The sequence below is a fragment of the Scyliorhinus torazame genome, chromosome 15, assembly GCF_047496885.1.
Source record: "Scyliorhinus torazame isolate Kashiwa2021f chromosome 15, sScyTor2.1, whole genome shotgun sequence".
NCBI classification, from domain to species: domain Eukaryota; kingdom Metazoa; phylum Chordata; class Chondrichthyes; order Carcharhiniformes; family Scyliorhinidae; genus Scyliorhinus; species Scyliorhinus torazame.
Window position 1 is genome coordinate 94,896,659 of NC_092721.1, and position 15,608 is coordinate 94,912,266.

The following is a 15,608-nucleotide window of genomic DNA, read 5'->3' on the forward strand; positions in this document are numbered from 1 at the left end:
GGCCCGGATGGGCCGAGCGGCCGTCCCAACACTACAGGTTCCCGCTGGCGCCGTCCACACCTGGTCACTGCCGGCGGGAACGCTGGGGGGGGGCGGCCTGTGGGGGGAGTTCCTGCATCAGGGGGGGCCCTTTGATGGGGTCTGGCCTGCGATCGGTGCCCACCGATCGGCGGGCCGGCCTCTCCAAAGGAGGAACTCCTTTCCTCCGCCGCCCCGCAAGATCAATCCGCCATCTTCTTGTGGGGCGGCCTCAGGGAGGACGGCAACCGCGCATGCGCGGGTGATGTCATTTACGCGATGCCGGCCGCGTCATTGATGCGTCACCGCTTTTTACGCAGTGCCAAGGCCCAGCGCACGTAAAATATGCAACGCCGCTCCTAGCCCCCCGGGGGCAGGAGAATAGGGGTCTGGGAGCGGGCTCTGACGCCGGAGTGAAACACTCCGGTTTTCACTCCGGTGTCAGGACTTTGTCTCCATTTCAGAGAACCGCACCCAGGATTTTGAGTCTGTGAGGGTGGGTGATAACAGGAGTTAGGCCCACTGCCCCCAGAAAGAGTTTGCAGGCATCCATATTTCATGTCACCACCAACTCCATAGCCCCTCATACACCACGGTCCCTTGTCCCCTCCATGCCAAACTATGCCCCTCCACCTACCCACCATGCCCCTTATACCCTGCATCCACCTCCAAATATAAGAACATAAGAAATAGGAGGAATAAGCCATTTAACCCTTCCAGCCCGCTCTGACATTCAATGAGATCATGGCTGATCTTCTATTGCAACATAATTTTCCTGCACCAGCCCCATATGCTGCATGTTTTTAATATGTAGAAGGAAATCTATCAATCTCAGTCTTGACCCTCCACAAACACCTATTGTGCTTTGATAGAGAGCCCAGACATCCATTACTCTTTTTAAACATCTGCACCCAGGGGAAACATTTTTTGATTGACAGCTCTTGTCCTCGGAATTATTCTGTCAATTGCACAATGTTTATTTAAACAAGATTAAAAAGGTTTTATGACCAAAAACTTTAAATAGTCTGGGTAATTGACACTTTTACAGGGATGTAGTGAAGGGATTTTTTTTTAACGTAGAAAGTTACAAATTGATTACTTTTCAAGGTTTTTTTCACACATTGCATTGTTTATTGCTGACTTAAGATGGCGCCGAAGCAATGAGGTTACTCTTGTAATCCCCTAGTCGCCACACTACAGCGCCTGTTCAGGTACACTGAGCGAGAATTCACCTAACAAGCTTTCGGGACTTGTGGGAGGAAACCAGAGCACCTGGAGGAAACCCATGCAGACACAGGGAGAACGTGCATATCCCGCACAGACAGTGACCCAAGCCAGGGATCGAACCTGGGTCCCTAGTGCTGTGAAGCCACAGTGCTAACCACTGTGCTGCCCATAACACTATGTCCTATGTTTTTTCAGGTGTGGAATGATCTGTCTGGACTGTACGTACTACAATACTTTTCGCTGTATCTCAGTACACGTGACAATAAATCAAATCAAATCACTATAGGATTTATTGCTTCTGTACAGAGTGTAAAGTGGTTGAATGGATATGGAGGCATCATAGCTTGGCATGGAGGATATGAGGAGACATGAGGGTGGGAGAAGGGACATAACCTGGCACTGGAAGCATGGCTATGATCTGTTGAACTTACCTTTCAAAAGGTTCCCTCATCCTGCCTATGGTTCACGACAGCTCTGAAGTACCAGAAACTAGTCCTTAGAAAGCTGGCTTGACTCCATGAAAACTGTGTAGGACTATGACATGACTATCCCCCAATGGACTCGGCCAGGTTGACAGTGCAGGATGCAGGCTCGCAACCTGCACCATCCAGCAACCTTAACCCACACTGTTGAAAAATGGAAGCACTGAGAATAGGGTCAGAAATCCACAAATCCGGTGCTGGATACCATTTTTAAACCTCCACTGAGTCTCCCTGATTCCATGGAAATCCAGCCCATTAATTTTAATTTCCCTCTCCACAGATGTTGCCAAATCTGCTGAGTGTTTCCAACATTTTTTCTTTTGTTTCAGATTTTCAGCATGCACGATATTTTGCTTTTGAATTTGCTGTGTAGAACTGCTGCATACGATTTGATGGGAAGTGCTGACATACTGTGAAGTTTACAGTTTCTGCGAGAAATAGTTTAATATGATCTTGAGAATCTGCCACTTTGAATCTGTTACGGCTCATCTGTTTTTAATTGTGCACAGCAATGTCAATAATCAAGTTAACAGATCATTATGAGCTCTATATATTTATTACTGAAACAGCAAAAGTATTTGTGCGGCTAAGTGAACAGTCAACTGGCTGCTATAGCCTTTTCACAAAGTAGTCAGGCGTAACGTCTCCCATTTGTAATGTTTTTATGAGTGCGAACGTGGGTCATTATCTATAGAATTGTTGCAATGCTAGAAAAAATAAAAGCAATGAAAAGAATTAAGTATCAAGAATTGGAGCATGACCATTCAAATCAAATCAACGGATCAAGCCTGTGAGTAAATGGCACTGAACTGCTTATTCAGAGCAACATATTTCTTCTGTAGAAAAGATGCTTTTGTATCTTAAAGGGCATAGTAGTTTGTTCTCACACTTAACGGCAGTAACATGTCAAAAGACTGAACGTTTAAAATCCACATGCAAGAGAATGTAATGCGGGAAAAAAAGGTCTGACACAACCTTATAGTGAAGTCTAAATTCAGCTACCTGCCATTCCATGAGTTTACTGAATATCTTGAACTATAGAGATAGCCTCATTCAGTTTAGAATTCACTGTTTGAATTAAGCAAAAAATGTCATACCTTATTAGACTTATTAGCCAGCACAGAGCTCAGATCCCATCCCTGTGCCATAATGGGCAGGCGCAACTCGTACCTGCTCCTAGGATCAGTTAGGTGAGACCCGTGAGCTATAAACAGCTGCTGAACAACCACAGATCATCGGTGAACAGGATTTCAAATTCAGGTCACTGCATTTTCTACAATGACCCTTAAGTAGGGTTAAACTCTTCAACTGAAAGTCCCATTTTGCTCTATGAAACCCCAGAAAGCCATTGGTGACTATCAGGTTCTTAAAGATTATCCACTTTCTTGGTATCAACTCAAAACCTTTCCACCGTTTCGTTGTGAGGTCCAAGCTTGTCAGTTCAAAGTTGAATTACACTCCCAATTCTTGGGCAGTGAATTGAACAGAGACTAAGAAACATCCCCCATTTCTAATAGCTCTCCACAATTCTTGGCAAATTATTTTCCATCTGAACTCAGCATTTACATCCACCAACTTGGATGTTTACAGCTACAATAAGCAAGTCCTCCCCCGCCCTCCCCAGAAGATCTCCTGGCTTCTCCAACAGAACTGCTTTGCTCTGTGAGCAAAACACACAAAACCCCATACAGAAGGCCAATTCCTGCAATCTATTTCCACTGCAGCGTGGCATACCTGGGAAACTCCAAACAGAAATTTACATTAACGAGCATCAAAACCAAACCTCTGATTCTGAGAATCACATAAAAAATTCATTTCTTTAACGGTTTTCATGACTCTCTCTTGCAGTCTCGTTGGATCCACCAAGAAACTCCCTTATTTACAAGTTGAAAAATGAAATGAAATGAAATGAAAATTGCTTATTGTCACAAGTAGGCTTCAAATGAAGTTACTGTGAAAAGCCCCTAATCGCCACATTCCGCCGCCTGTTAGGGGAGGCTGGTACGGGAATTGAACCGTGCTGCTGGCCTGCCTTGGTCTGCTTTCAAAGCCAGCGATTTAGCCCTGTGCTAAACCAGTTGATTAATTTTTAATTTTTGTTGCGGTAAATGTAGACCTCCTGCCTCTACCATAAGCTCAGAGATGTTTAAATTTTCTCTCTTCTACATCTGACCTCATTAATTAAACACAGGTCACACTTTGAGCTGTTACTGCTTGATGTTCTGGCCATTTCTGAAGTCCAGCATTTTAATTATCTTAACCGTACAAATTTAATCTCCCAAAAACCAAAAGGTACCTCTAAAATATTAATATAAACTATAAAACTGAATGATTAATGCAACACGAATATAGACCATGTTTTCCTAAGTGCAGCAAACCTAGCTCCGATTGTGGTCATAGCAGTCCAATTTTGCAAAAGGGGCCTCAAACAGGCATTAGGCCACTTATCTGCCTGTGTGGGTGTTCACAGTGGCCCTGGACATTTCTTTCACTACCTTTTCCAATATTGTGGGTGACACATTTCCAGTGTAGAATGAATGCATGCTTGTTTCCCACTTGTTATATCAGATACTCATGGACCATTTTTGAATATACTGACCATTAATCTTGAAGGACCATTAATCTTGAAGGACCATTAATCTTGAAGGACCATTAATCTGCATGAAAATGTGCACATCTATTAATATGGGTATCCATCTGTGCGAGTTGAGTTATATTATTTTAGTTGTCATAGTTCCACACTGTTTTTATTACATTATTTACACTGTTACCACAAGACTACCACGATGAAGGCAAGGGCTGGAAATTTCCTCAGAATAACACCCATTTTGCCAGAAGGAATAGTCTAAATCCTTGTCTGTTTAATGTTTCTCTTTTTAATCCCTGTCCCTGCAACATTGCAGACTTTGGTCAAACTGAAAACACCCTGGTCTAATGTACTGGCCCAGTTCTCCCCTTGATGCTCGTGACATAGCCTGCAATGCCATTTTGATGGATTTGGCAAGCAGTCAGTTGGTGCCTCTGAGATTTGTTCTTGTTTGGGATTGGTTGAGCTTGTCAGAGAGTTGCTGGAAGATTCTGAAAACTCACGCCAGCACCATTTTGTTCTCAGTTCTGTGCAGGCTTGGAAAGCAGCAAACAGCAGGACCCTCTCTGCAAATCAGCTTTTGGCCTGGTGATTTGAATGCTTTGAACCTTCCTGGAGAAGTAACTTCTGCCTTAAATGCCTCCAGCTAGGTCAGTGAAAGTGTAAAACTCTGAAAGTCCTGCCGATTTAAATGCTTCCAGTAAGCCTGTGAAAGTTACCTGTGAGAGGGGCGGTGGGCAAGTAGACCTTCCTAGTCTGTGCATTGAGGGCCTAAAATTAGCACTCATAGCAAAATATAAATGTTACCATTTTCCAAATTATCCACACTGCATTTGACATAATCTCAAAAGACGAAGAAGTTCATGGTGGAGGTTAGGGAGGGGGGGGTGCTGGAATTTTCAGCTGTTCTTTCCAGTGGGATCTTCCAATCCCGCTGGGATTCCCGGCGTTGGGGGCTGGATTAAAAGGAAAATCCCGTTGACAGTGGTGGGATCAGAAGGCCCTGCTGCCAGCCAATGGTGGGTCACGTGCTGCCGAGGAGGAACACACCGCAGGGTGCGCAGAAAACCCCGCGGAAAATGCATTTAAAAAACAGCATAAGGTACTTTCTTTTTTTTCAAGAAAAGGGAACGTAAAGGCATAAATGTGTATCTATATCAAACAAAAGTGCAGCATTCTATTAGATATGCTGGGCATACTTTGTTAGTAAAACATGAATCAAAGTCATAGACCCCTGGGGCTGGATTTTCCTATCCTGCCACAGGACTGAAGTGCATGGACATCTTTAGAAATGGCAGATGGGATGTAAATCTAGGATTCCTGCTACAATTTCCAGTGCCAACATTACTCAGCAGCACAGGATAAGCTGGTGGGTTGGAGGCCACGTGCTGTTGTCCCAACATAACCAGCATCATTATAAAAGTGGCCATTCCAGATATTCTGACATTTTCATAATGTTGGGCTAGTTTTGGAAGGTGTGGCAATTCAGACCACACATGAATTATGGGAGAACCATGGGGGCGATTCTCCGAACCCCGCGCCGGGCCAGAGAATCAGAGCAACCACGCCACGATGCCACAACGCCGGCGCGCGATTCTCTGAGGTGCGGAGAATCGACGCCATTTGCGGCGGCGTGTTTGGCGCGGCGCCGGCCATGGGTCGCTGGAATCGACGGCGCTGCTGATTCTCCGGCCCGGATGGGTCGAGCAGCCGCTCCGACACTACTGCGGGAACGCTCGGGGGTCGGCCTCTGGGGGGGGGGCCTCCGATGGTGTCTGGCCCGCGATCGGGGTCCACCGATCCGCGGGCCGGCCTCTCTGTCGGCGGGCCTCCTTTCCTCCGCCGGCAATGTTATATCCCTGCGCCATTTGTGTGTGGGGTGGCCTGGGGGAGGACGGCCACTGCAGATACGCTAGTTGGCGCCTGCCCAACTGCGTATGCGCGGGACCCAAGGCTTTTACGTGGCGCCTGGTCTCCGACGCCGTGCCGAGCCCCGCCCCTGCAAATCGTGCCATGCCCCTGCCAGCCCCATGGAGGCCCCAGAATAGGGGTCTGGGAACGGGCGCCGACACCGGAGTAAAACACTCCGGCTTTTACCCCGGGGTCGGCACTTAGACTCCCGTTGGGAGAATCTCACCCCACGTTTTAGAGTCAGTAACCATAGGGAAGGCAAGGTCAAAAGATGTTGCCAATTTCACACTAGTGCTGTATCATATGCTATATGTTTTTAATTCAGTGATTGACAGAACATAGAACATACAGTGTAGAAGGAGGCCATTCGGCCTATCGAGTCTGCACCGACCCACTTAAGCCCTCACTTCCACCCTATCCCCGTAACCCAATAACCCCTCCTAACCTTTTTGGTCACGAAGGGCAATTTATCATGGCCAATCCACCTAACCAGTCTTTGGACTGTGGGAGGAAAACAGAGCACCCGGAAGAAACCCAAGCAGACACGGGGAGAACGTGCAAACTCCGCACAGACAGTGACCCAGCAGGGAATCGAATCTGGGACCCTGGCGCTGTGAAGCCAAAGTGCTAATCACTTGTGCTACCGTGCTGCCCGGATGATAGAACTTTGTTTCAAAAAGGTAAATGACCACTTAATAATGTAGTTTCCAGGTTGTCACTTAAGATATGTGTTAAACTGTTAAGGGAATATAAACAACACTGTGGAAATTGAAAAGTCTTCAGATGTATTAGAGTACATTATCCAGAAGATAGGTGCTAGTCTGCACTGTACAAGTGAAACCCAGAACTAATGGTGTGAAATAGCTTTAATTTATTCCCTTGAAGTTACTTTCAGGCATCTGTTTGTTATTTCAAAGCTTGTATATAAAGCTGAACTTGTACTGTCTTTGCAATTCAGCTGAGTCATTTGTTTGGCTGTTTTAAAGCTTTGACTGTTGCTGAGCTTTTGGCCATCTTCAAAGTCCGAATAGATTCAATTGAGGAGGGTTTGTTGACACAGTTGTTCAATGGAATCTCATTATGCATACTTGGCTGACTTTCAAGCTCACTAATGGTTTCAGCTCAGCAGGGATTGTTTATACAATCATTTAATTGAATGTTATTGTGAATGCCTGGCTAACTTCCAATCCCACTAGTGGATTCTGCAGCTGTCAATGGGAATGTAAGTTTGGTTATTTAGAGCTATTTAGGAACTGTATTGAGAAGTGTTGCTGTGTATTCAGTTTGTTCCTTTTTGGAACAAGGTCACTTTAAGAGTTCGATCATGTGACATACTGATGATGTCATCGGCAGTTTGGGTGGGCTCATTAGCAGCCTGTGAGAAAACACCTTTCCAATAAGTCTCTTGCTTGTTTGTATCTTTGGGACTGCAAGCCTATCCATTAAAAAATACCATAAAGAAACCGGTGAAAGGAGGTCGGAACCACATAGGCAGACTTCTGGAGATGAAAAGAAATATGGAAAAATTGTTGATCCGTGCACAGACATCTGAATAGGATTATGAAGATAAAAACTTTGCTACACCAAAGTTGGCAATGGAGGGGTGCCAGATAAAAGCAGCAACCATCGAAGGAACTAAAATTTAAACAAAGATTTAGTGAATACAGCTCCAGAGAAAGCTTGCCACATGCTGTGCCTCGGAAGTTCTGGAACAGTGCTCCCTCTACTATGAGTAGCAAGTAAAATAACGAATACCTTGCAGCAATAGTTCAGAACCTCAGAAACGAAAAGGCTGATCTGAGGTTGACCTGGTTTGAAAGGGAAAAAACAAGAAGCAAGGAAGTTCTAAAAAATGTGTGCCACGTGTGTTTATGTAAAGCTTCCCATAGTAAAATGATGGGAGTCGGGGCATCATGGGAACATATTAAGAAAGCAACGAGCGTCGGAGCTCATACATTGAAGGATTTGAATACTTTGTCCAGACATAATTGACCTGACAGTACCAGAAAGAAATGTGGAAGATAATACCTCATTTGGGGATATTTCAACGGCGAGTCAACCTCCAAATCCTATGTCGACACTGGTTGAGGCAATAATGGAGGACATCCAAACTACAGCAAAAGCACAAGTTATAGTGTAGCCATGTAAAATGGCTGCGTTCCGATTAATCTGGCCAAAACCCAGTTTAAAACGGCAAACCCGAAAGACTGCTGGGGAAAGCAGCCAAGAAGACACAAGCAGGCAGCTGCAGACAGGTTTGCATATTCAGCTCTTGGAACGTAGCCCAGATCGATACTCAGGGCTATCAACAGCCCATCAACCCAGGTATCCGCAGTTGCATTCAGGACTGTTTGCACCTAATCTACTCAGACATCCACAGTTAAATCGGCTATCCCTGGGAACAATTGCAACATATTAGCAATTGAATACCGGGCCAGACCTGTCGGCGCCTGCAGTGGCCGAAACAAAGACAGGTGAGCGACCACCCCCCGATCGAGGAATCGCCTCACCATTGGACACATCGACCCCAGAGATTGGGGACAGAATCCAATCACTTGGGACTCAGGGTCAAGGGCCGCCCCGGGAGGCGGGAAGCCCCTGGGCCCTATAAAAGTGAAGGTCCAAGTTCAGATCCCTCTCTCTCTCTCATCTTCGCCTGCTCGAGACCTTCGCAAGACCAGCCACCGGCAAGTGTAAGTTTGAATCCAACGATCGCTATCCGGTAGAGACACCTAGCCACCGACCTGTAGCAGCCTTTTGAATCCCGCGGGCCAGCTTTGATTGGACAAGCCATTCATTTCCCTGACCTCTTCCTAATTTAAGTATTGGCCAGTAGTGATAGGTTTGTTATATAGAAAGTAGTGTTAGGGTATTAATATTGCTTGTTGTATATAATAAATGACCGTTGTTTTAATCCTTACTAAGCGGTGTGCTGTGTTATTAATCATAACGTGAACTTGAACCACGTGGCGGTATCATAAAGATACCTGGCGACTCATGAGCAAAGGTGACCTAAACAGAGCAAATAGACTAAGGCTAAAAAGAGCAACATAATTGGCGACCACAAAGGGACCCGACTTAGAAGTGGAAAACCACTCCGGGAGAACCCCAACATTTTGAATTAGAATCCAATCGGAAACAAAAAAAAAAAAACCACAAGTGTTCAAGCGGTTCTGGTTAATAATTCACAATTCGGAAGTGTATATATGCATGCGTAACTATCAGGGTTATAAGGCAAAACTGATAGATTTTTTGTTGCGTCAAAACTATCGGCAGTCGGTATTTCGGAAATTAGCGCAAGCCGTACCCGCATCTACCACACCACCTTAGACCCCTGTTCCAAATTCGAAGGTAATGAGCAGATAAGAGAGAGCCATGCAGGCAGTGCAAGCGATGCAGTGCCTCATGAGTCCCGAAGATTTTGCTGTCGCACCAGTCAGCAGCGTAGGAGCGGGACAGTGTCCCGTTTGGGAAGTGGAAATCCGCAAAATTCTGCAGGGCAAAGGATGGCCCATGTGGAAGGATTTCTGCAGTAACGACGACTCAGGTCCTGGAAGTATAGGGCATACTTGGTGGGAGAACCTGAGTGAGATTCACAGGAAAAGTTTAGCAAAAGCGTGCAATCCGATGGCAATTGTGTCCTGTCTGGCACAATTGCGAGGCACAGAGGAGGTCGTCAGGATGCTCCGCAAGGAAATAGAAGGCATACATCGGATAAGTAAAACCGATATATGCGAAATTGAGAAAGAGAACCAGGAATTGAAAGGGAAATTAGCAGCAAAGGACGAAGAGGTGGCTGACGCCAAACGGGGTCACCAATCTTGTCTGGCGCACTTGAGTAGTTTCCAGTCACAATATGAGAAGGCTTATCAGGACCTGCAGCGTGCAGTCCTGGTAAAGAAAGAAACAGAAAACCAGTTAGAGAAGCTCCAGAAACAATGCAGTGATCTCAAGGCAGTCTTGAGAGCGCTCCACGCCACAACAACGGAACAAAGGCAGAGTACTTTAGACCATGCAAAGTGCTGAAAGCAGGTTGAAGACTTGAAAGCACTGCTTTCTGTCCAAAAGGGATTTCAAGAAACCTTTGGGGGAAGTTTAGAACAGGAAGACGGCCCTGATTGGGAAGAATTGCAAGAGACAGCGCAGAGATATGTTCAGGGAGCATGTGCGCAGGGAAAACCCCAAAGGAGGAAAGCACCCCCACCCCCCACACAACAGATAATACAGGCTCCCATGAACCCTGTAACAACCCACCACACCGCCACAGCAGACGAGGCGGAAGTCTTATATTCCACCCCCCTCACAGTGACCCAATTACGGGACGCATGTGCCAAAATCACACCGTTCCTCCCCGCTTCAGACCCACACCATTTCTTTGCCACCATCAAACACCAGGCGACCATGTACGGCCTGGATGAGAAAGAGCAGGTAAAGCTCACGGTCCTCAGCTTAGACCCATCGGTCGCAGCAGCCCTTCCCAACCCACAGAATGTAGGAGGAGGCACCCTTGCAGAAATGCATACCGCGATCCTGGATGCGATCGGGTACAACCGGGGTGACCCCGTAGACGGTCTGAATAAATGCAGACAGAAAAAGTCTGAACACCCCACAGCGTTCGCAGGACGCTTGTGGATACATTTTGAAGCCATTTTCGGCAACGTAGATCGCGCCCATTTGTCTGCAGACAATATGGCCAAGTGGACCCGCACCCTTATCTCCCATGCCACGGAAGCAGGACAGAATGCCTGTAGCAATTATGACCCCCTCGGAGGAGGCTCATAATGAGAAGTGGGTGGTCAAGAGATTGTCCCGCGTTTGGGAACAAGCGGCTCACGGCAAATCAGCCACTAGAACCCCCGAGGGAAACCAAGCCGCCGCAGACGTGCAGGCAGTAAGAACCACTCTTCACAACCCCGCCTGGGTAAACGAGGGAAAGAACAGCCCCCCAGCCAAACCGCAAGAGTGCTACAATTGCGGAAAATTGGGACATTTTGCTAGCGAATGCAATGGCCCTAAGAAACCACAGAGTGCCCAACCGACAGGCACTCTCGATAAGAAAAAGGCAGAGCCCGTAGCGGCCAAGAACGGAGGTGTCCACATGATGATTTAAAGGAGACACTTGGTGAAAAGTGTTGTCCTTTCTGATGGAACCTGCAGAATGTTTTACGTTGTCTGTCTGTTTGTTAAATGTTTTATGTTGTCTGTCTGTTTGTTAAATGTTGTTCGTCCTACAGGAGAATTTTCTCACCGCCCCACAACCATTCACCTGAACTTTTAACTTTTCCCACTGACCCCCACCGCGGCCACACGCCCATTCGGCCGATACCTCTGAGGACTTGCCTCAGACATCCGATCGTAACTACTCTTCTGAATTGATGGTAGAATCAGAACAGTAACCCCACCATGGTGACTACATTTTTGTCCGTTCTTTGGTCGCTCAGGCAGTGGAGAAACGGCGTGAGACCCGCCCTGCCTGGGGACCCCCCCGTTGGTCAAAAACGCTCGGGTAGGGAAGATACGGTATTGGTAGCCGTCCTACCCGGGGACTCCACCCAAATCGTACCCGTCGCGGCCCACACGCACCTCATTCGAACTTTTCTTTCAAAAACCGTTTTATTTTATTTAGGCAACCTTTGGGTTGCTGCCACATGCTATTTACATCCTAGAGCATTTGGATGATAAAGTTAGCACTGGTCCACCATTGGGAAGTGTGCCGTGACCAAACATGTGTTTTGAAAAAAAAAAAATGGGGGGAGAGTCACATACTGTGACCAATTATAAGGTTTTAATTGGCCCCAAGGAGGACAGACACACTAACACACCAGATATTAAACCAAAGTATTTACACACACTACGCTTGTCTTATAGATCTCCAGAAGCTCCAAGTCCGGAGAAAACCAGTAAACAGAAAAAGGAAAAGAAAGAAGACAGCCATGAGGACTCCTTTCATCGTGCTCAACATCTTTGTGGACATTTGGTTGCGCATGAACGCGGACCCCATTACTCCAAACCCCCCTGCCGTTAACGCTTCACTGCCCCGTAGTACCGAGGGCCCAGTCACCAACCACGCTGCATTATCCTGGTGTGCCAAGTTCATAACTTGGTACTCCTTATCGTACACCATTGAGGTACTGTTAGCATTGGCTATACTCAGTTGTGCAGTACAGACCATGCGCCTCCGCAAGTGGAAAAGGAGAGCGCACCGCGCTCGAGCCCCGGTCTATCGGATCCGATCCCCGATATTCAGCTACAACCAGACCCCAGACCCCCGCGACATATGAATAATAAAACATGCACTGGCGGTTTGTTTTTTCCTGTAAATAAAAAGAGAATGTATGGAAATATATGATCCTGAGCTTGACTGCCAAGCCAGGAAAGAATATATTAAATGTTGTAATTGTCATTGTATAGAGAGATAAGACTGTAAGTTTGAAGAATTGTTTAGGTAAACTTAGAGGTCCCCAGTTTATTTTTTTCCAGACACATGCCCCTGCCTGACATAACGCCCCCAAGAATTGTTTAGGTAAATTTTTGTGCATAGCTAGGGTCAGAGTAGTGGCCATGTGGGAGGTGCCCCCCCCCCCCCCCCCCAGTCGGGAAACGAAGAGGACAAAATTTATGTGATCCTTCACGCTTCGCGTTAGGATCACAAGGCGGCAATGTAGCCATGTAAAATGGCTGCGTTCCGATTAATCTGGCCAAAACCCAGTTTAAAACGGCGAACCCGAAAGACTGCTGGGAAAAGCAGCCAAGAAGACACAAGCAGGCAGCTGCAGACAGGTTTGCATATTCAGCTCTTGGAACGTAGCCCAGATCGATACTCAGGGCTATCAACAGCCCATCAACCCAGGTATCCGCAGTTGCATTCAGGACTGTTTACACCTAATCTACTCAGACATCCACAGTTAAATCGACTATCCCCGGGAACAATTGCAACATATTAGCAATTGAATACCGGGCCAGACCTGTCGGCGCCTGCAGTGGCCGAAACAAAGACAGGTGAGCGACCACCCCCCGATCGAGGAATCGCCTTACCATTGGACACATCGACCCCAGAGATTGGGGACAGAATCCAATCACTTGGGACTCAGGGTCAAGGGCCGCCCCGGGAGGCGGGAAGCCCCTGGGCCCTATAAAAGTGAAGGTCCAAGTTCAGATCTCTCTCTCTCTCTCATCTTCGCCTGCTCGAGACCTTCGCAAGACCAGCCACCAGCAAGTGTAAGTTTGAATCCAACGATCGCTATCCGGTAGAGACACCTAGCCACCGACCTGTAGCAGCCTTTTGAATCCCGCGGGCCAGCTTTGATTGGACAAGCCATTCGTTTCCCTGACCTCTTCCTAAGTTAAGTATTGGCCAGTCGTGATAGGTTTGTTATATAGAAAGTAGTATTAGGGTATTAATATTGCTTGTTGTATATAATAAATGACCGTTGTTTTAATCCTTACTAAGCGGTGTGCTGTGTTATTAATCATAACGTGAACTTGAACCACGTGGCGGTATCATAAAGATACCTGGCGACTCATGAGCAAAGGTGACCTAAACAGAGCAAATAGACTCAGGCTAAAAAGAGCAACAATAGTGAACAAGAAAAAGAGGTTCGCCGACAACCGCACAAGAATCAGCGTCCTCCGAAGTGTCTAATTTGTTGACTGTTGTGTTTGTCAATTATTCATTTGTAAATTTTTATTGTTAATATTGCACTGTTTCATTGATGTAAAGAGGGAGGAAAGTGTTGTGTGTTCATGTTTGGTCCAAGTTGCAACAAGATTACATTAAGAGCTCCATCACATGAGGTGCTGGGTTTTTAAAAAAACGTATTTTATTGCAAACATGTATCAAAGCAGGTTACAGCAAATAAATACACCGGGAAACATACATCCCAACAATCAACTATACAGTCTGTTCAGATGCTTCCTCTTTTTCATCCTCCCCCACGTCCCACTCCCCTGCGACGATCAGCTCCTCAAATATGGTCACAAACATCCCCCCACCTTTTCTCAAACTCCCCTGCTGAGCCCCTTAACTCATACTTCAGTTTCTCTAACTGCAGAAAGTCGTACAGGTCACCCAACCATGCTGCTCCCCCCAGTGCCGATGCCGACCGCCAGCCGCCAGTCTAGCAAAATTCGCCGCTGTGCAATCAAAGAGGCGAAGACCACGACATTGGCCTTCCTCCTCATCATGAGCTTCGGCTTCTCTGAATCCCCAAATATCGCCACCAAAGGGTCCGCGTCCACCACCTCCTCCATTACCATGGCTAAGACCGCGAACACTCCCACTCAGAATCTTTCGCAATTTTCCGCAACTACAAAACATGTGCGCGTGATTCACTGGCCACTGCCCACACCTCTCACACTGATCTGCTACCCACTGAAAGAACCCACTCATTCTCGCCTGAGTCATATGAACCCTGTGCACCACCTTAAACTGTATCAGGCACATCCTTGCACAAGAGGAGGTCCCATTTTCCCTTTGCAGTGCCTCACTCAATACTCCCACATGAGATGCTGTTGACATTATCTGTAGTTTGGGCGGGATTAACAGTCAATCACTTCCAGCAGCCTACGAGAAAATGCCCGTCCAATAATGCTCTTGTTTGTACCTTTAAAAAGACTACTTTAAAAAAATTCCATGGCCGCGATTCTCCATTTCCCGACGGCAATTTCGTAATCGGCAGTTGGGCAGTGAATCCCCTTTTAAGATGGAATCGGGGCGGCGCCTAGTTTACACAGGGTTCGCATGCGCGGTGCGCACCACACACTGTTGGGATGGTCTTAGGACACCACCTGAAGACACTCTCAAGCTTCACAAAGGCTTTGCAATGTTATTATCGGGCTTGTGACTTCTGTTTATACTGGATGCTAGGTGAGTGGGTGGGGTGTATGTCGTGTGAACGGGGGTATGGGAGCTGAAATGGTTCGTGGGAATGATGGTGAGGAGGACTCACACTACCTCCAGAACTAGCCAATTTCCGAAGAACGGAGGCCGGCCTTTTATACTTGCCACTTCAGCTTTGGCTCATCTTGTCTTGGGCCTGCTTCAGGATGCAGCAGGAACAACTCCAAATCATATCTGCCATCCTGCCATTAAAATAATGTTGGTGAGTGTTGCTGGTCAGAAAGCAGAATATCCAGTTCGGGAAATCTCCCAACTCTAATCCGGCCGATGGTACTCAGTGTGTTACATATAAAGACTGTTCTCCTAAGTGAGGCTGTATTTGTTTAGGAATTCACAGCATTGCATAAAAATGGGGACTTCCGGTGGCAGACATGAGGTGAACGGTCACTCATATGGTGGCTCCTGCTTGGGATTTGTTTTTTGGCCCTTTTTCCCATTTAATGGGTGCTGCTAGAAAGAAAAGTGGTGTCGTTTGAGAGTTTTG

General features: G+C 46.8%; 1 protein-coding gene across 8 annotated transcripts in view; it reads right to left on the minus strand.

Moving 5' to 3' along the window:
* Positions 1 to 15,608, minus strand: part of LOC140391693 (protocadherin Fat 3-like) — a 1,133,162-nt gene that overhangs the window by 309,149 nt on the left and 808,405 nt on the right. The window lies entirely within an intron of this gene.